General features: G+C 44.7%; 1 protein-coding gene across 1 annotated transcript in view; it reads left to right on the plus strand.

Annotated features, from left to right (window-relative positions):
* The window catches only part of TFDP1 (transcription factor Dp-1), a 1,398,147-nt gene that overhangs the window by 311,682 nt on the left and 1,064,868 nt on the right, over positions 1 to 21,597 (plus strand). The window lies entirely within an intron of this gene.

A 21,597-nucleotide genomic window follows, 5' to 3' on the forward strand; every position in this document is an offset into this window, starting at 1 on the left:
ACTTGGACAGTTGGATGGGGAACAGAAAATTCATCCCTGGTTTGGCACCTGTGTGTGTGATGGACACAGGCAATCTGTAAATGGTTAATCTCCCAAGCTCTAGCTTGTAAATGTTTAGTCTCCCAAGCATCTACTTACACTTATCAAGGGTATCAGAACTTTTCAGAGATTTGGGATGCACGGCTAGTCGTAAAAAAAATTCCCTTGTGGTCATTAGCCTATTAAACACCTATGAACCCATGTTCTTGGTCCCCAGGAAAGTGGAAACTTGAGTCCCATTCTGGATCTCTCTCACCTAAACACCTTTGTGAAGGTCCCTTCCTTTCAAATGTTGTCATTTCAGACTTTTTCCTCTGCTGCTGTCTCAGGCTTTTCTAATTTCTCAGGACCTCAAGGATGCTTGTCTTCATATCCGTATTAGTCCCTTTTTCAGGAAGTTTTGTTTCTCTGTTGCTTCCTGGCATTTTCATTTCTCTGCTTTGCCCCTTGGCCTTTCTACTGCCCCAAGGGTCTTCATATGCCTCACTCCTATGATTGCTTTTTGTAGGCTAGAAGGGTTGCAGGTCTTTTCCTACGTAAGCAATCTCTCCAGAGTTTCTGCTACAACATCTTCATTTTGCCATTTCCCTACTTCAAAGCCTGGGGTTCACTATACATTTCCAAAAGTCTTCCCAGACTCCTTCACAGGATCATTTGTTTCTGGGATGTAGGATCCAGACTGTTCCAATGTTGACATACTTCCCTCCTCCCAAGACCTCAACTCTCGTTGCCTTCTTTGAAACCCTTTTTTCTGGTCTTAATTACAGTCAGGGATTTTCTAAGAGCTGTGGGTTTCATGGCCTTCATCTTTTCTGTGCTCCCTCTAGCCAAACTCCATATGAGAAAGCTTCAGTGGTTTCTAAAGTCAGTTTGGCTTCAGCATTCTCATCCTCTAGATTTCATAGTCCCTCTTTTTCCATGTCATAAGCTGAAAATTCAGTGGTGGATTTGCATATGTTCTTCGTGTTTCACTGTTGCAGGCATCACATTTGGGTTATCTGCTTGCTGGTAGCCCTCAGTTGGCCTGATTATCTAAGTCTTGGGTCCTGTGTCGGTTGCGGTCTCACCTTCCATGATGTCAGGTAGTCAGGGGTATAAAGCATGCAGCCCACCCCATTCCATCAGTCTTTCTTGCCGTGCGGTGCCCGAAGCAGAAGCAGTTCGCAAGTACTGGTCGGCCGACTCCTGAAATTTTCATTTTCGAGTTTCAGATCAGAAGTCTTCAACTAAGCTAAGTACCCCATTGGGGATCCTTTTTCTTGCTCTAAACCAATGTCAGTAAAAGTTAACAATTCTTGTGGAAAGCAAATACCTCATAAAGATTTTCATCCGTACTGCATTCCTTGCTTAGGCCCACACCACGACGTACCTCACTGTCAGTTTTGTGCTTTATTCAAGCATCATACTATTCGTTGTCTGTTCATTTTCGCATCTAAATATTTTGGTACTCACAGAAATGGCTTTGGTAAGCCACCGACTACCGACATTCCGAAGAAACGCAAAGATAAAGACAAACAGACCGCATAGGCCGCCGGTACTCTGTGAGGTGCTTTCCCTGATAACTGCTACTTCAGATTTGCAGGGCCTCTACTGAGACCCATTTGGAGTCAGTTATGCTGTGAGACGCTTTGACTGTGGAACCTGCGGATGTCTCTACCTTGGATGGGTCCGAAGCCGCTGTGCAGGCACCAGCTTCTGAAGGTGTATTCAGGGCTACTGACTTGCATATTAAACCGACGCCATCTTCTTCAAGGCCTAAAACTTGATCCATGCCTAGAAAACAGATGCCCAGACCGCATGGTCAGGCCCTTATGCCTAAAAAACAAATAAGAATGGCTGAAGACCTTATTATTTTCATCAGGGGAAGCCACCCTTCTCCCTCTGAGACCTAGGACTGATTTTCCTTCCAATTCATCTGATCAGGATTCTGAAATTTCTGTTTTCTCTGATGACCAGGATTTGCCCTTATCTGTCTATGATTATTCTGATGCAGAGGACTCCATTCCCTTTGCTTCCCCTCCAGAGGATTTCTCTTTTGGTGAAACCTTGCATACTTTTAGGGAGTATTTCCGCTGGGAAAGCTAGGATTACTCTACTCCAAAAAGAGGTTTAGGGAATTCTTACTCATGCCTCAACACAGGCCTTTAGCTATCCCCTCCTGTACTGGACATTGTAGATGATGCCTTCTCGGAATCTAGCCTGGCCCCTGACACTTTACTTAACTGCTCCCAGAAAACCTGATGGGTATTACAGGGTACCTGACTCTCAAGTTCTTTTTTAAAAATCCTACTGCGAATTCTGAGACCATTTCACAGGGACCCTCTGATAGAGATTCCAGGGCCCTGGATAGATGGGGTAAGAAGGTATACTACACTTCTGCAACTTTGGCCATTAGGACCTTAAACTGCCAGTTTCATATGTTAAAGTATCAGCAGCATATTATTGGATTGCTTAATCAGAAGATTGTTAATTCCTGACTGTGTTGAAAATAAAGAATTACAGAATTTAATGTATTCTGCTGAACAAGTTGGAAAACATACTTTGCAATGTGGTTTTGATTCATTAGATGCATCTTGCAGGGTTGCTGTCACTAGGTCTGTACTTAGAAGGCATGCTTGGCTTAAGGAGCAATTTTTGCCAGATCATGTTAAAACTAAATTACTGGATGCTCCCTTAAACCAAGACCGCCTGTTTGGCAACAAAGCAGAGGCAGTACTTAAAAAGATGGAGGAAAAAGCTAAGTCTATGCAAACTGTTAACGATTTCCTGCAAGTACAGCCTCCCAGATTTAGTAGGCATTAAACCCAGAACCAGCAGAACACCCAGGCTTCAGTCCCAAGGTACTCACAGGCCTAAGCAGTGGGGGACTCCCCCTTCCAAAACAGAGAGTAGTAAGACGACCCCCCCCTATGGTAAACTGTCTCAATGACTTAACTTTAAATTTTTCAAGTCCTACTCAACTGACTGTTCCTTTAGGGGGAAAGATCGCCCTGCATGCAAAAAATTAGAAACTCCTTACTCGGGACAAATGAGTTTTAAATATAGTTTCCCAAGGATACCACTTCCATTCCTTACCCACCCCAAATGGTTGGCCAGACCTACCCACAAATCAGTGGGCAGAAGCTCAAAAGCAAGTTCTCTCTCCTAAGCATCAGGGCTATTCATCCTGTCCCAGAAGAAGAATGGGGGCAAGGTTTCTACTCAAGACTTTTCCTGGTACCCAGAAAAGACCATTCCTGGCATCCTATCCTGGACCTGTCTATCCTAAACACCTTTTTGGTAATCCCAAAATTCAGAATGCTAACTCTTCATCAGCTGCTTCCCATGCTAGGCAGAAATGCCTGGTTGGCAACACTGGATTTAAAGGAAGCCTTACCTGTACATCCCATTAAGGGAATCTTGCAGAAGATACCTACGCTTCAGAGCAGGCTACATGCACTATCAGTTTTCTTCACTGCCCTTTGGCTTATCTACTGTGCACAGGGTATTCACAAAGCGCCTAGCTCCAGTTATTGCATTTTGCAGGCAAAGAAATATTCAAATATACCTTTACCTGGATGATTGTCTAATTCAGGCAGAAAGCCAGGACAATACTATTAAATCATCTGGCATTTGTAAAGAAATTACTAACTTCTCTAGGTACACCATAAACGAAAAGAAATGACATCTTGTACCCTGCCAACAAATTTTATTCCTGTGAGCAAGCTTGAATACAACTTCCCAGATGGCCTACCTCACGCCAGAGAAACAAGTTTGACAGCCTACTTCAAACTATTGGCCACAAAGACCCAGCTATTTGCAAGGAAAATACTGCAAGCCTGGGGGTTCATGGTCTCTTGCATTCTACTAATTCCATATGCAAGACTGCATATGAGGAAACTACAATGGTATCAAAAATGCCTATGGTGTAAACATTCTCAGAATATAGAAACAATGATTCCTGTCATACCTTGTCTAAAGATAGTTTCTTTGGTGGGCAGAGGCCTGCCACCAAAACAAGGGGCTGCCATTCACTCTACTTCCTGCCGCCCAAACCCTAACCGACTCATCAGACTATGCATGGGGGGGCTCACTTGGCAGGGCAGTTCATTTAGGGCAAATGGAACCCAAGTCAAAAGCACCTGCATATCAATCAAAAAGAAATGTTAGCTGCACAGAATGCTCTGACAGCCTTCCAAGGACCGTATTCTTCCAGGACAATTATTGGTAAAGACTGACAACACCACTGTTATGTGGTACATAAACAAGCGGGGGAACCTACTCATACCCTCTCTGCAGATTAGCCATGACTCTATGGAACACTACATTGAGCTACCAAGTGCACCTACAAGCTCAATTCCTACCAGGGAAGCTTAAGTACACTGCAGATGACTTGAACAGAAATCTCATGGACTCACATGAGTAGAAACTGGAACCAAAGATATTCAAAATGTTGAAACAAATGGGGGAACCCAGAGATAGACCTGTTTGCCTCCCCTCAGAACTACCTGTTTGCCTCCCCTCAGAACTACCAATTGGACAAATTCTGCACAAGGACTCCCCACAAACAAGTTTGGGAAGTGGATGTCGTGTCCTTCACCTGGAAAAACCTTTCAGTTTATGCCTTTCCCCCTCTGCCTCTCCTCTTAAAAGTGCTACTAACGATCAAACAGGACAAACCAAGGAAAGTACTGATTGCAACAGACTGGCCACGCCAACACTGTTACCCCCTCTTGCACAGTGTGTCACTGCTAGCACCATGGCACCTGCCTCAGACCCCTGCCCTGCTGTCCCAGCAGGAGGGCCAGATTCTGCACCCACAGCTTCAAACCCTGAACCTTGCAGCCTGGCTAATTACTTGATCTCTCCGTTACCATCCCTCAGTAAGCAAGTGATGGATGTCATTCTGGAGGCAAGTACTAGAAAATCCTATGCTGAGAAATAGAAAAGATTCTGTTCCTGGAGCCAAACTCGGGATGGGCACAGCAGTGCCCAATTTACCTCATATTCTTACTTAACTGAGATGCTTCACAAGGGCCTTTCCTTTTCTTCCATCAAAATTCATGCCTCGGCCATTTCAGCATATTAAAATACAGAGCCACCCCTCTTCTCTCATCCACTGCTGAAACAGTTCCTCAGAGGAGCCAAAAACTTAAGACCACCCAGGAGAGCACCTACTCCAGCCTGGGACCTTAACTTTGTCTTGGAAAAGCTCACTCTACCTCCCTTTGAACCAGCTGCAAATGCAGAGTTGAAATTCCTTTCTTGGAAAACAGCCTTCCTTCTAGCCATCACTTCAGTAAGAAGGGTGTCTGAATTACAGGCCCTCGTGGCAGTGTAACCTTTCATCATCTTTCATGTGGACAAGGTGTCCCTCAGGACCAATCCTTCCTTTATGCCCAAGGTGGTATCCAGTGTGGCCCTTAATCAGTCCATTCATTTGCCAACCTTCTTTTCTAATCCACAGAACAAAGGGGAATGTATACTACACTCCTTAGATGTGCACAGACAACTTAGATTTTACTTGGACAGGACTAAGCCTCTCAGGAAATCTGAACAGCTGCTGGTTGCATTTGCTGCAGGGGCAGAGGGGAAGGTAATTTCAAAGCAAGCCATTTCTACATTGATAGGCCATTGATTTCTTTCTGCTATAAGCATCATGGAAAACCTACCCCGCAGGGCATAAGACCACATTCCACCAGGGCTGCATCTACCTCTACAGCCTTTCTCAGAGGTGTCCCTACCAGGGACATCCTAGAAACTGCAACCTGGAGTTCTGTACATACCTTCACCAAGCATTACCACTTGCCAATTTTTTTCTAAATCCAGAGTTGGCTTTGCCATTGGAGTCTTGCAAGGCCTTATAGCTGGTCCTAATGCTAATTACCTCCTCCCATCTTTAGCTTTGGGAATCTACCCAAAGGTGATACAGTGAAACACGAAGAACATAGTACAGTTGTGTACACTTGCCATAAATGTAGATGTTCGAGTGTATTCACTTTTGCAGTCCTGGTTACCCTCCCTCCAGCCCCCTGACTTCTACTGACTTTACGTCTATTGTTTACTATGCTTAAACCTTTCTGGTGTATTTGCTTTTTTGTTGGAGGTGTAACCTTTGTATATAGTTGCTTCCCATTATGGGGGCACCTGACATCTGGGGTAAGAAAAACTGATGTAATGGCGTCTGCTGAATGCTTTATACCCCTGACAGCCTGACGTCATGGAAGATGAGACAGCAACCAACGCTGGACCCACGACTTTGATGATCAGGCCGACTGAGGGCTACCTGCAAGCAGATAACCCAGATGTGATGACTGCAACAGTTAATACACTCTAACATCTACATTTATGGTAAGTGTACACAACTGTATTTTGTCCCCTCAATCCAAGACTCCCTTTTCAACCTGCACTCTTTTCTCAGTAGCTGTTCACAGACACTTCAGACTTGGGATGGGGGGAGGGGCTTTCTTTAGCTCTCTAAAATTGCGGGGCCCCAAGTTGCTTCAGCAAAGGAAAGACCACATCATTGTCAAAGATAAGAGAGCTCTTCTGTTGGCTCTTCAAGCATTTTCTCCTTTCTCCATTCCAGTGCCCTTCAAGGCACTGACAGACAAATACCAGTTATATGTGGTATGTCGGCAAGCAAGGGGGGCGACGAGATCTTATTTTTGCAGGTTAACACTTCATGTGGGAGCTAGCAATTAAGTATCAAATGTCACTTGGGCAGTTTACATTCCCTCAGGTCAGAACAGTTTCACACTCTCTGAGCAGGTCCATATCACAATTGCACAAGTGGATGCTTTGCAAGGATATGTTTCTGGGCATTGTCTACCAGTGGGGTACTCAAGTAGATCTGTTTGCCTCCCCTCTGAGTAGACAGCTTCCTCCCTTTTGTGTGCCAGAGACCCATGTCCTGTGGTCTAGAAGGTGGACGTCCTCTCTTTTTCCTGGAAGGGGATGTGTCTCTATGCCTTCCCTCCCCTTTCCTCTCATTTCAAAAGTCCTGTTCAAGTTAAAACAGGATGCTCCCAAAATCTAGCCTGTGACTCCCTTTTGGCCCAGACAGTACGGGTTCCTGCTTCTGCATTTAGCTAAGGGCAGTAATCACAAGTTAACTTCACAGTGGACCTACTCATACAAGGCAAGGGATCTCTCGTCAATCCCCACCTGTCCACTCTATAACTGGCACTGAGATTCCATATAGACACCTGAGGATGAGCTTAGGGCCCGGTAGGCAGCCAGGAAACCTACTATAAGGGAAGTACTAGTTATTCAGATTTCTTGTAACCTGGATCCACTTTCTGTGGATGTTCCTTTGGTTCTCTTATCTGTGTGAATTGCTCAGTGGTGGGTTGGCATATTATTCTGTTAAAGTCCACTTGTCAGCCATTTCTGCTTGTTTGCCTTTAGCTTCTAGAATTGAGGCTAAACAATGTCTTAAAGTCGCCCTTCATGTTAGACCTTCCAGGAAGTCTGTCCCTCCTTCCTTGGACCTTAATTTTGTTTTGGAGAAATTGACTCTGGCTACTTTTGAACCCATGGCTTCAGTTTTCTTGCAGCATTGTTCTTGGAATACTGTTCTTTTGTTGGCCCTTACTTCTGCCAGACAGGTATCTGTGCTTCAAGCCCTTAATGCCTGTTCCATTTTTTTTTTAGTTTTCCATAAGAGTAGGGTATCCCTTTGTACTAATCCTTCTTTTATGCCCAGAGTGGTGAAATAATTGTTAAACAGTCTGTTCATTTGCCCACTTTTTTTTCTTTTCTCTACAGTCTTCTAGTAAGAAGGTTTTGCACAGTATGGCTGTGCATAGACAACTCATATTGTATTTCGATAAGACCAAAACATTTCAGAAATCTGATCAGCTTCTTGTTTCCTTTCATCCTAGATCTTTGGGTTGGTTGTTTCCAAGCAAACTGTTTATTCTATATTTAAAGCCATTTCTTTTTGTAACACTTATGATGGCAAGATCCTTACTTTCTTTGGTTAAGGCTCATTCTGCTGGGGCTGTGCCTTCTCCTGGTGCTTTTTTCAAGTGTTTAGATATTAACTCTATTCTTGAGGCAGCTACCAGGACTTCTGTGCATACTTTTACCAAGTACTATAAGTTGGATGTGATATCCAGGGCTAGAGCTGGTTTTGTTAGGGCCATCCTTCATGGGTTCATAGATAGCTTTGCTTTTCCTTTTTCCTGCCACTGTCCTTCATGAGCTTTTACACTCTATTATAAGGAATAATGCAACAGTGAAATGGAAGGACATAATACGGTTGTGTAAAATCTTAACATAATGGTAGATATCCTTCACTCCCCCCCCCCCCCCCACCCCTGGTTCTTTTCCCTTCTGGATGTGCTTGGTACTGCTCATCTTTAGTTTGATGTTCCTACTGGGGCTCTCAGTTCTGAGGATGATACGTCTCTGTGTCAGTTATGCCCTACGCTATGCACTGGGAGCATATGTATGAGACGGAGAAGGACATCTACCATTATGGTAAGATTTTTAAACGACTGTAGTTTCTTTAGGGAATTCATTTCCCTCTAAATTTGAGTAACATTTCTTTTCCTTGTGACTGGAAGTTCATGATTATAATCTTGCCCATTTTGCATTTGTACAAGCCTGTTTTGTGCAGACCTGATTTTCTTTCTTTGTAATTACCTTCATTTGCAGTTTTCCAGAGCTGCAGCCTTGTTTTTTATGTAACCCAGTTTGATCATTCACAAGGATCATTAATCCCCAAGAACTAACCCCCATTTCTGCCCCTAGGTTTTCAGAACCGTCTTTAAACCAGTGATTTCATTTCCTTCCTTTCCTTCTGACAGAGTCTGTTACCTTTTTAAATTTTAACAGTGTGATGCATGAATTTAGGAATATGGGACAGACTTTTCATTTGCCTTGTTGCAGCTAAGGGCCCGCCTAGCTTGTATTCATATCGAGTGTGTACTGCATTGATCTGATGCAGTCTGCGTCATCATTCCAGAGATGGGTCTAGCATCCAAGCTGGACACTTTTTTCATACCAAAGCAGAGCTCAAGCTCCTCCCCTTCCCATAATCCCTTGTTGCCTCCTAACTCTGATTCCTTTTGTCACTGAATTGCTCCAGACTTGGTCCAGGCTCAAGCATTACGGAATATAAATAAGTTGGTTTTCTTTCTCTTCCTTTTTAGGGTGATATTGCTATATTTAACTATCTTTTATTTAAATTGTATTTCCTCCCCTCCCTGTCAGAACCAAGTGGTTTGCTTCGATAGGTTTCTCCCCTCCCCCATTCAAGTGCTTGGCGCTTTGTGCCTTTTCTTAGAGTAGTCTTTCTTTTAAAAAAAAAAAAAAATTACTTTGACTGTGTGTTGTACTTTTTATTATGGTCGGAAAGTGCCCTGCTCCGACTTGGCATGAGGAGAATGTCTACTGTCTAGGGTCAGCGCACTTGGAGGTTGACTGCGACATTTCTGCCACATTCAACCCCAGGACCCTTGCAGAGCACTGCAACAAACCTCTTCTCAAAGGCTTGGAGCAGGGTGGTCCTCTGTCCTTGGACTCCCCATCCCAGTCTTTCCAGGATACAAAGAGGATACCTCTTACCCCTGGGACATCATCTTCCTTGCTTCTTAAAAAGCCAAGGCTCTTGGATCGCAGATCCCTGCATCAGAGTCCAACCTGTTTGGCTTTGGATCAGGCTCTCTGGCCCAAGACCTCATCATATCAGAGGCCTTCAGATCAGAGTAAAAGCAGACCATCCCTGGAGCCGTCGGGTATGGCTTCCAAGTCTTTGGATTGTACAAGATCGTCGGATCCTACTGTTAGAGGGCTCCCCTTCCAGATCCTGTAGGACCTGGAAGGATCTGAGACATCAGAGATGATCTTCTTGAAGCCACAGAATTTTGGGATTGAAGGCAGGATCCCCAGAAAGATCTGGCCAGTTTTCAGCTTTGTCCAGATCAACTAGAAGTCTTCTCTCCTCAGACATGGCTAGGATGATGAGGAATTTCCTCAAAGCCCAAATCGAGTTGGGCCTGCTGCTGTCCCCAGCCCATGTGGCTAGGGGACCCTCCCCATCCACAGTTCTCCACTCTTCTCCAAACCAAAAGAAATTGTAATGTCAGGAACTGGAGATTCATAGTGACAGGCCAACTGTTGAGAATCCTCCCCCCCCTTCTCGATACAGTCACAGTTTCTAGCTTGCTCTGTTCTACAGCCCTCTGACCAGAGTGGGTCTAGTCTCCAAGGGGTTGGTGCTGGTTCCCTGGGGAAGGGTTTGGGTCTGGAGTTTTTAGACTGCTCCCTTCCTTTTGGGGCTTCGGTGTTGGACAGCTCGGGAACGATTTTGTCTGGGGACTTCAGCACTGCATCGGGGTTCCTTCTCCCTTCCCAAGTGGCCCTGGCCACCGGGGAGGGGCTTTGTCCAGTCCGTCAGCCTTATGGGTGGTAGAGAGGACCTTTTCCAGTTTGGTAGTTACCTCTCCTTCTCAAGGTCTGCCTAAGCCTGCCTTGGGATTGGGTTCTGAGGCATTGTCATCCATCCAGGGCCAGCCCTCTCACGAGTGCCTTCAGATGAGCACTGCTTTGCTTTGGGTACTCATCTCTTTCGTGTCCTCCCCTGAGCCCACTGTGGAGGAGCTTCCTTGGAAGAGAATGTGTAAGAGGGAGACACTTTGACTCCGCCAGGGAGTCCCTCACCAAAGACACTCATTTTGAGGAAGGAGACTAGTCCCCCCAGACTTCCGCCAGAGGAGATTTCCGTCAGAAACATCTTGGAAGTCTTCAGAAAGACAGGTGGATGGTCTTTCCAGCCCCCATCTTCAGAGGAGTCTATGTTTCTGAAGGCGTTGGAGATGGGCCCATCTGTTACTTGGGTCTCTCTCCCTGCTGACGAGCTTGGGGACGTCATTGCTAGCAGGGCTTGCAAGGAGCCAGACACTGTGGAACCTGTGGCCAAGAAAGTGGATAAGTTCCTTAGTTCGCCTCAGGACAGATCTTTTCGGAGCAGAGTGGTCCCTGTCGATGCCATCGTGGTGGCTGCTGCTATCATGAAGGAACTAGCTGAGCAGAGCTCCTCGGTCCATCCCCCGAACAGGGAGTCCTGGGCTACTGACCGTTTTTGAAAGCGTGTGTTTGCCTCCGCTACTTTTGGTCTGAGAGCAACCAATTACTGGGCCCACTTTACCTGGCTTCAAAGGAATTTATTTTCAGAGCTTACCACTTCACTGTCAAAGTTGTTGCCTCAAGAGAGCTTCAAGCAAGTCTCTCCAAGGCTGTCTACTCACTTCCTTAGCGAATTCCTTGTTGAGGCTGATCTCCAGTACTGTGGAGGCCACCTCTCAAGCAGAAGACACAGGCATCACTGTCAAGTGTCATGCCTGGCTTCGCCTTTGTGGGTTTGCGGGACCCTTTATGGCTTTTTTTTTTTTATTTACTAATGTCACCTTTGACAGTTCCACTTTGGACTATCTGTTAGAGACCTTAATATGCAGTGAGCAGGATATCAAGACTTTCTGTGGTAAGGATCATGTGTTCTACCCTTCAGAGGTCCTGTTTTAAGACCAGAGAGGAGATGCGCTCTGGTTCTGGAGGACTCTTCCTTTCAGGATGCTCCCCAGGAATCCTCTTCCACAGGCCTGGGCAAGGGGGTTCAGTGGTAGACCACCATAGGGGTAGAGGGGGTTCGCAAAACAGGGCTCCGGAGAACCCTTCTTGGAGAAGCCCTTCCAGTGCTCCTGATGCACTCCCCTGTCTTGCCCTGGAGACAGTCATGGGTTCACTCCCTTCACCCACTAGCCTGGACAAGTCTCACCTCCTATCAGTGGGTACTAAAAATCATTTCCAGGGGTTACTCTGTTCCCTTCTCCCAACCCCATCTAACTCGGATTTCTTCCAGATGTACCACCGCGCCAAAGGGAGTTGGCCTATCTTGAAGTGCAAGAAGTCCCGACAGGACAGTGAGGGTCCAGAACTTACTCTTGCTTCTTTTTGGTGACAAAAAAGAACGGGGACCTGCATCCAATTCTGGACTTCAGCTAGCTAAACCTTCTGTCAAGTGCAATTTTCGTATGGTCACTGTGCAGTCTATTCTGCCTGTCTTTCTCAAGGACGATTGGATGTCTTCAGTGGATCTCAAGGATGCGTATCGTCATATAAAGATCGACAGATACTCCAGGAGACGCTTAGACTTTCGGCTAGTGACCAATCATCACTTCAGAGCCCTGCCCTTTGGACTCACCACAGCCCCCCTGGGTGTTTACCACATGTGTAGTGGCGGCTCATCTCGGGCTTTAAGGTTTCCAGGTTATACCATACCCAGATGATTGGTTCCTCATGGCTCCTACGAGGCATCGAGTAACACTGGTAACCAGGTATGTCCTCAGGCTTTTCCAGCATCTAGGTATCACAGTGAACCTGCCCAAGTCAAATCTAGATGTTCTTCGTGTTTCACTGTTGCAGTCGTTACATTTGGGTTATCTGCTTGCAGGTAGCCCTCAGTCGGCCTGATTAACAAAGTCTTGGGTGTGCATCGGTTGCTGTCCCTTTTTCCATGACGTCAGGCCGTCAGGGGTATAAAACATGCAGCTGACCCCATTACATCCGTCTTTCTTGCCACGCGGAGCATGAAGCAGAAGCAGTTCGCAAGTGCCGGTTGGCCGACTCCTGACATTTTCGTTTTCAAGTTTTAGAACCGAAGTCTTCAACTAAAGCCAAGTACCCTGTTGGGGAAACTTTTTCTTGCTCCTTACCAGTGTCAGTAAAAGTTAATTGCATTACTTGTGGAAAGCAAATACCTCAAAGATTTTCATTCGTACTATATTCCTTGCCTAGGCCCTGACCTATGACGTACCTTGCTGTCGGTTTTGTGCTTTATTTAATCAGCGCACTATCCGTCGTCTGTATATTTTCGCCTCTAAATATTCTCAGTTTAATTATCCAGAAATGTCGGTTAGCCATTCGACTACCGGGATTCCGAAAAAACTCAAAGATAGAGACAGGCCGCCAAGGTCCAAAACTGCCGACGATGCTTCTCCTAAGCCAGTCGCCAGTTCACCGGTACTCAGTGAGGCGCTTTCACAGCCCCTTCTGCCCACTACTTCTGATTTGCATGCCTCTACTGAGACCCATTCGGAGTCCAGTACGCCGCAAGATGCTTCAACTATGGAACCCACGGATGTCTCTACCTTGGGTGGGTCCGGAGCAGCTGTGCAGGCACCGGCTTCTGAGGGTGTATTCAGGCCTACGGACTTGCATATTAAATCGACGTCTCCTCCTTTACTTAGGCCTAAATCTCGATCCATGCATAAAAAAAACGATGCCCAGGCTACATGCTCAGGCCTTTATGCCTAAAAAACAAATGATAAGAATGGCTGAAGATCTAATAACTCTAATCAGGGGTAGCCACCCCCCCCCAAGAGGCCTAGGACTGAAGTTGATTATGAATTTTATGATCAGGATTCTGTTTTATCTGATTCTTCTGATGATCTGGATTTGCCCTTATCTACTTATGAAGATTCTGATGCAGAGGACTCCATTCCCTCTGCTTCCCCTCCTGAGGATTTTTCTTTTGGGAAACATTACATACTCTAAGGGAGCATTTCCGCTGGGAAAGCCAGGATTTTTCTAATTCAAAAAAGAGGTGTAGGGATTTCCTTCTACCTCAGCATATAGGCCTTTAGCTATTCCTCCTGTACTAGACATTGTTGATGCTTTTTCGGAATCTAGTTTGGTCCCTGATTCCCTGACTCCTGCTCCCAGAAAACCTGACCGATACTGCAGGGACCCAGAGTCCCACAAGTTCCTTTTTAAAAATCCTATTGCAGATCAAGAAACTATTTCACAGGGGCCCAGTGGCATTAAGGCTTCTACTGCTAAAAATCCTACCCCTTCTGATAGAGACTCCAGGACGCTGGATAGATGGGGTAAGAAGGTTTACACTTCTGCAACCTTGGCCATTAGGGCTTTAAACTTCCAGATTCATATGTTAAAGTATTAGCAACATGTTATTGGACTGCTTAAACAGAAAATTATGTTCATTCCCTGACTGTGTGGAAAATAAAGAATTACAGGATTTAATGCATTCTGCTGAACAAGTTGGAAAACATACTTTGCAATGTGTTTTTGATTCATTAGAGGCCTCTTGCAGGGCTGCTGTTACTGGGTCTGTGCTCAGAAGGCATGCTTGGCTTAAGGAGCAATCTTTGCCTGATCATGTTAAAGCTAAATTGTTAGATGCTCCTTTAAATCAGGACCGCCTGTTTGGCAACAAGGCTGAGGAAGTTCTTAAAAAGATGGAAGATAAAGCTAAATCTATGCAAACTGTTGAAGATTTTTTACAATTTCAGCCTTTTAGATTTAGTAGGCACTCGCCCTCTAAGAATTGGTCCTTTCCAGCCCCTTCCAGGTCTTCTCAAGCCAAACCCAGACACAGCAAAAACCACCCCGGGTTTCATTCCCAGGGGACACACACAATGAAGCAGTGGGGGGGCTTCCACTTCCAAAACTGTGAATGAGACTCCCCCCTATGATAAACTGTCTCAATGACTTCCTTTTAAAATTTCCAAGTGCTTATCAACTGACTGCCCCTTTGGGGGGAAAGATTGCTCTTCATGCAAAGAATTGGGAACTCATTACCCAGGACAAATGGGTTTTAAATATACTGTCCCAGGGATACAGATTTCACTTGCACATGTTGCCAACATCAAGCGGGTGGCTGGACCTACCCCCAAATTAGTGGGCAGAAGCCCAAAAACAAGTACTTTCTCTGTTAAGCATGGGTGCTATTCAGCTGGTACCAGAAGAGGAAAAAAGACAAGGTTTCAACTCTAACCTTTTCCTGGTACTCAGAAAAGACAGTTCATGGCGTCCTATCCTGGACCTGTCTGCTCTAAACACTTTTTTGGAGATTCCAAAATTCAAGATGCTGACTCTTCAAAATTACTTCCTATGCTAGGCAACGATGCATGGTTGGCAACACTAGATTTAAAAGCAGCATACCTGCACATCCCAATCAGGAAGTCTTGCAAAAGATACCTATGCTTCAAAGCAGGCTATACATGCACTATCAGTTCTCTGCACTGCCCTTTGGCTTATGTACTGCGCCCAGGGTATTCACAAAGTGCCTAGCTCCAGTTATTGCATTTTGCAGGCAAAGAAATATTCAAATATACCCATACCTGGACGATTGTCTAATTCAGGCAGAAAGCCAGGACATGCTTTTTGAATCATCTGGCCTTTGTACAAAGGGTTCTAACTTGTCTGGGATACAACATAAACGAAAAGAAATCGCAACTGGTACCCTGTCAACAAATTACATTCCTGGGAGCAAGCTTCAATACAACTTCCCAGATTGCTTACCTCACGCCAAAGAAACAAATTCATTTGACAACCTACTTCAAACAAGTTGCCACAAAAACCCTGCTATCTGCAAGACAAATACTGCATGCCTTGGGGTTCATGGCCTCCTGCATTCTTCTAATTCCATATGCAAGACTGCATATGATGAAACTACAGTGGTATTTAAAAAACCTATGGTGTCAACATTCTCAGGACCTAGAAACCAATGATTCCTATAATACCTTGCCTACGCCTAGAGTTCCTTTGGTGGGCAGAGGCCTGCCACCAAAACAAGGGACTACCTTTTACACCACCCCCTGCCGCCTAAACCCTAACAGATGCATCAGACTATGCATGGGGGGCTCACCTGGCAGGGATGTGCATTCAGGACAAATGGAACCCAAGTCAAATGCACCTGCATATCAATCAAAAAGAAATATTAGCTGTACAGAATGCTCTGACAGCCTTCAAGGACAGCTAATGGTAAAGATGGACATCATCACGTATGTGTTACATAAACAAGCAGGGGGATACACATTCTTACCCCCTCTGCAGACTAGCCATGGCATTGTGGAACACAGCCTTGAGCTACCAAGTGCACCTACAAGCTTAATTCCTGCCAGGAAAATTAAATACACTAGCAGACTGACTAAGCAGAAACCTCATGGACCCACACGAGTGGAAACTGGAACCAAGGACTTTCAACATGTTGAAAAGCAAATGGGGGGGTAGATATTGACCTGTTTGCTTCTCCCCAGAACTACCAGTTGGACAAATTCTGCACAAGGACTCCCCACAAACAAGCCTGGAAAGTGAATGCTCTGTCATTCAGCTGGAAAAACCTATCAGTGTATGCCTTCCCCCCTCTGCCTTTGCTCTCCGAAGTACTACTAAAAATCAAACCGGACAAACCATGGATGATTTTGATTGCTCCAGACTGGCCGTGCCAACACTGGTACCCCCTTCTGCTCAGTGTCACTGTTATCTCCATGGCATCTGCCTCAGACTGCTTCCCTGCTGTCTCAACAGGAGAACCAGATTCTGCATCCTGTGCTTCTAACACTGAACCTTGCAGCCTGGCTAATTACTTACTCTCTCCTTTACCGTCCCTCAGCAAACCTGTGATAGGTATCATTTTAGAGGCAAAGAGGCCTAGTACTAGAAAATCTTATGCTGAAAAATGGAAAAGATTCTGTGCCTGGAACCATTCTCTATAGGGATGAGCACAGCAGCACCCAATTTACCTCCGATATTACAATACTTAACTGAGATGCTTCACGAGGGCCTGTCTTTTTCCTCCATTAAAATCCATGCTGCAGCCATTTCAGCTCATTATAACACAGAACCTCCCCTCTTCTCTCATCCACTGCTCAAACAGCTCTTCAGAGGAGCCAAAAATCTGTGACCACCCAGGAGAGCTCCAACCCCAGCCTGGGACCTTAACTTTGTCTTGGCGAAACTCACTCTACTTCCTTTCGAGGCAGCTGCTACTGCAGACTTAAAATTTCTTTCTTGGAAAACAGCTTTCCTTTTCGCAATCACTTCAGCTAGAGGGGTATCTGAATTACAGGCCCTTATGGCAGTTGAGCCTTTCATCATCTTTCATGCAGACAGGGTGTCCCTCAGAACCAATCTATCTTTCATGCCCAAGGTGGTATCCAGTGTGGCTGTTAATCAGTCCATTCATTTGCCAACCTTCTTTTCTAATCCACAGAACAAAGGGGAATACTGCATTCCTTAGATGTGCACAGACAACTTAGATCCTACTTGGACAGGACTAAACCTCAAAGGAAATCTGAACTGCTGGTGGTATTTGCTGCAGGGGCAGAGGGGAAGGCTATTTCAAAGCAAACCATTTCTAAATGGATAAGCCATTGCATGCATTTATGCGATAAGCACTATGGAAAACATATCACCCAGGTGATCAGACCTTGCTCCACCAGGGCTGCATCTACCTCTACAGCCTTTCTCATAGGCGTCCCTACCAGGGACATCCAAGAAGCTGCTACCCTACCAGGGACATCCAAGAAGCTGCTACCTGTAGTTCTGTACATACTTTCACCAATTATTATCTTTTGCCAATCTTTTCTAAATCCAGAGCTAGTTTTGCCACTGCAGTCTTGCAGGGCCTTATAGCTGGCCCTAATGCTATCTGAATTCCTCCTCCCAACCATAGCTTTGGGAATCTACTCAAATGTAATGACTGCAACAGTGAAATGCAAAGAACATAGTACAGTTGTGCACACTTACCATAATGTAGTTAGAGTGTATTCACTGTTGCAATCCTGGTTACCTTCATTCCAGCCCCCTAACTTCTTTTGGCTATATCTCTGCTTTCCTTTACTATGCTTAAAAGCCTTTTTGGTGTATTTGCTTTTTTATTGGAGGTATATCTTTGTACTTTTATATTTAATTGCTTACCATTAGGGGGACACCTGACATCTGGGGCAAGAAAAACTGATGTAATGGCATCTGTTGCATGTTTTATACTCCTGACATAATGGAAGAAGGGACAGCAACCAGGACAAAAGACTGTTAATCAGGCCAACTGAGGGCTGCCTGCAAGCATATAACCCAAATGTAATGACTGCAACATTGAATACACTCTAACATCTACATTTGTGGTACGTGTGCACAACTGTACTTTCCAAGCCAAAACGTGGAATTCATTTAGAGTCCCGTTGGACACCGTATCCCGAGACTTCAGCATTGCCTACCCACAAGGTCCAGCTGATTCAAGATCAAGTCTCGGGACCCTTTTCTAGGCTGGCAGTTTTGTCTTCCCCTACCCAAGGCCACAGTGACCATGGACTCCTCCAAGTTGGGGTGAGGGATTGGCATTTTCAGGGCAGGGCAGTTCAAGGCACATGGTCCCCTATAGAGACCAAATTGCAGATAAACATCTTAGAGATGAGAGCAGGCCTTTTAGCATTGCAAGCTTTTCAGGACTGCTTCCCACTGGGGACCATAGTGATTCAGATGGATAACATGAATGTAGGCTGGTACATCAACAAGCAAGGAGGAACATGGTCTTATCTTCTGTGCAGAAAGGCCATGAGAGTGTGGGAATGGACGGTGTCTTGCAGGCGCTTTCTTCTTGCAACTCGTATACCCGGGATTTCCAGCGTGCTGGCCGACAAACTCAGCAGATCATCTTTAATCCTCAGAAGTTGTCATTGAATCCATCAGTGGCGAGGCAGATCTTCGACCATTGGGGTCAACCATGCTGCAACGTTTTTGCTTCCTCAGTCAACTACAAATTACTTTGCCCTGATTTCCCCCATCAGGGGATTCACCCAGGGACGCTCTTATTCATGATCGGCCTCTGTCTCCTCTATGGTTACCCTCCTATTCCCCTAATACCCAAAGTCTTACAGAAAGCTCATCACCTGATGAGTTCTCTCATCCTTATTGCCCTTTTCTGGCCTCGTAAGGCGTGTGGTTCTCCTTCCTAAGGGCTCATCTGAAGATACCACCTTGGATACCGGATCCTATTCTTTATCTCATCTCCCACCCCTGGGGGCTTCCACTTGCCAATCTCCGGACCCTTCATCCTAACCACATGGTTTCTCAAGTTCCAGCAATCCTGACACAGTCCAGGCTTCCTTCCTGGGTGAGGAACTTTATTTTGGCTTCTCCAAAACAGTCTACAAAGAGCGTGTATTCCAGTAAGTGGAAAAGGTTTTCCATTTGGGCCAGACAGTGGAATCTAGATCCCTTTTCAGCCCCTGTTCCTAATATCTTATTCTTCTTATCTTCCCTCTTTCAGGATAGGGTGAGTTTCTGTAGTATTAAGATCCATTTGGCTGCTGCCTCTAATGTCCATGTCAGCAATGGGCCTACCTTTTTTTTCCAAGTTGTGCAAAACCTTTATGATAGGGACTTTTCCTTCTACGACCTCATGTTAAGGATCCATCAGTTCCATGAGACTTGACTTTGATGCTGCAGTCTCTAACTCAAAAAACATTTTAACCTGCTAGTTCAAGTGACATGAGGTTGTCGGAACTACAGGCTCTTTGCATTAAGTCCCTGTTTGATTTTTCTTCCCTAATTACTCTAATAAAGGAGACTATGTCTTGAATTGTTTAGATGTCCACAGGCAATTGTGTTTTTATTTGAAAAGGACTGAGGAATTTAGAAAGTCAGACTAACTTTTTGTGGCTTTCTCCCAAAACAGAAGGGTTCAGGCAGTTTCCAAAGTGACTATATCCAGGTGGATTGCTGGTTGAATTTCCTTGATTTATATTAGTTGGAGTTTAGAGCCATCCAGACCAGGTAAGGCCCACTCCACTAAATCTGTTGCTACATCATCGGCCTTCTTGGCTAGAATTTCCCTTGATGAGATAAGTGCTGCTGCGACTTGGTCCAATTCTCATACCTTCATTTTGCACCACAAATTGGATGTGGTATTTAGGAATAGGGCTTCCTTTGGTTCCTCCATGCTCCGGCATAGCCTCCCTTGAGGCCATCCAGGGTACATAGTAGCTGGGGACTCTGACCCATCTGTGAGGAATGATGACATGGATAGCATCATATAGTGTTATGTAATTACTTGGCATCTGTGCTGTCAAGTGTCATTCTTCTTCACGTTTCTGCCCTCCGTTCCCCCTTCCTTCTAGTAGGCCTGGTGAGGCTGGAGTGGGTTGGATCTGGCTAGAAGTTTTTGAATTCTGTTGCAGATGTTGTGTTTGTGTTTCAGCTAATTTAACAAACTCTGAGGGTTGGAAGGTAACAAGTGGTTATGAGAAAGGGAGGAGCTTGAACTCGATCTGTCTGAAAAGTGGCCAGCTCGGATCTGAGGTTGGATCCTAGACCCATCTATGAGGAATAATGGCACTGGATATCACATTTGCCAAGTTGTAGTTAAGTACATAACTCTTATTTTTGCCGTGTGATGGTTAGCCCCTTTTGACAGTTTGCTTAAAGGCCAATGTACCCAAATATTACTGCTGCAAGAATGTTTTATTGTGAGTGTTTGTGCCTTGCCACTTTGTTTTTAATTTCATGCCCTTATCGAGTACTGTTACTTGGACTGTGGTTCTAGGAGACTAGGTTTAGCCTGCTGAGCCCATGCATTTTTATCCTAGTTAGCTCGTAACATCTTGGGAAAGTTTTGCAGAAGGAACTTGGACTTTCCCAACCGTCTTTTTGCAGAGAACCTCTGAGTAATGTGGAAAAAATATGCCAAGTACCCATCATAAAAGTAAGTGATAAAGGGAATCCAGTCATAGACTAACAGTTTCAATAATTTATTAAAATAATAAAACGTGAGCACTTTCATCTCACCATAGAGACTTCTCCAGACAAAAACGCCATCCACATCACTTCTTTAAATATCCTCCCTAATTAACCCTTTACATAAATTAATCAGTTTAAAGAAACCTTACACTACCATATGTTATTTAAAACATGTTGTACAACTTAAAATGTACAGTTCATAGTATTCAGTTTAACGTGGACTTGTTCACACCATTTAAATGATAAATTTGTATTCTTTCAGTAAAAAAAAAAAATACAAAAATGCTGAATGTGTTTAGATATAATCTTATCCTATGATAGCCGTCCTTTTCTTTTAAAATGGATTTGACAGATGCATATTCATTCAAACCAGGGGGAGAGGTAGCTCTTAACCTAAGTTGCCATAAAAGTCCTTTTTTTTTATAAGGGTCAACTTCCGGTCACTACCTCTTTGGTTCTTTTTCACCAAATCTAAAATACCAAACTGGAAACCAACATAATTAAAGTCACAGGAGTGTTTGTATAAGGCAGTGGTTTCTTTGTCCTTGTGTCACAAAGATGCTCATAGATTCTATTTTTTAAGGGCCCTCTCAATCTTGCGTATATAGAAACTAGAACTACCACCACATGAGTATGAATCTGTCAAACCCATTTTAAAAGAAAGGGCAGCTGTGATAGGATAAGGCTAGATCTAAATAAAACATTCAGCATTTTTGTATATTTTTTTACTGAAAGAACACACATTTATTATTAAAGTTGTGTAGACATGCCCATGTTAAACTGAATACTGTGAACTGTAAGAGTTTTAAGTTGTGCAAAGTTGGAAACTGGGCTACTGTTGGCCGAAGGAGGAGAAGAGGGGGAAGGCATGCCCAAATAGAGAGGACATGCAGGTGGTTGGTGTGACAGTGCATGATGCAGAGGACAGGAAGAAATGTTAACAGATGATCCCCTGTGGCGACCCCTAATGGGAACAGCCGAAAGAAAAAGTGTAAGGTTTCTTTAAACTGATTAATTTAATTTATGTAAAGG

Source organism: Protopterus annectens, chromosome 5.part0, assembly GCF_019279795.1.
Source record: "Protopterus annectens isolate FY-2018-M chromosome 5.part0, PAN1.0, whole genome shotgun sequence".
Taxonomy (NCBI): Eukaryota; Metazoa; Chordata; order Ceratodontiformes; family Protopteridae; genus Protopterus; species Protopterus annectens.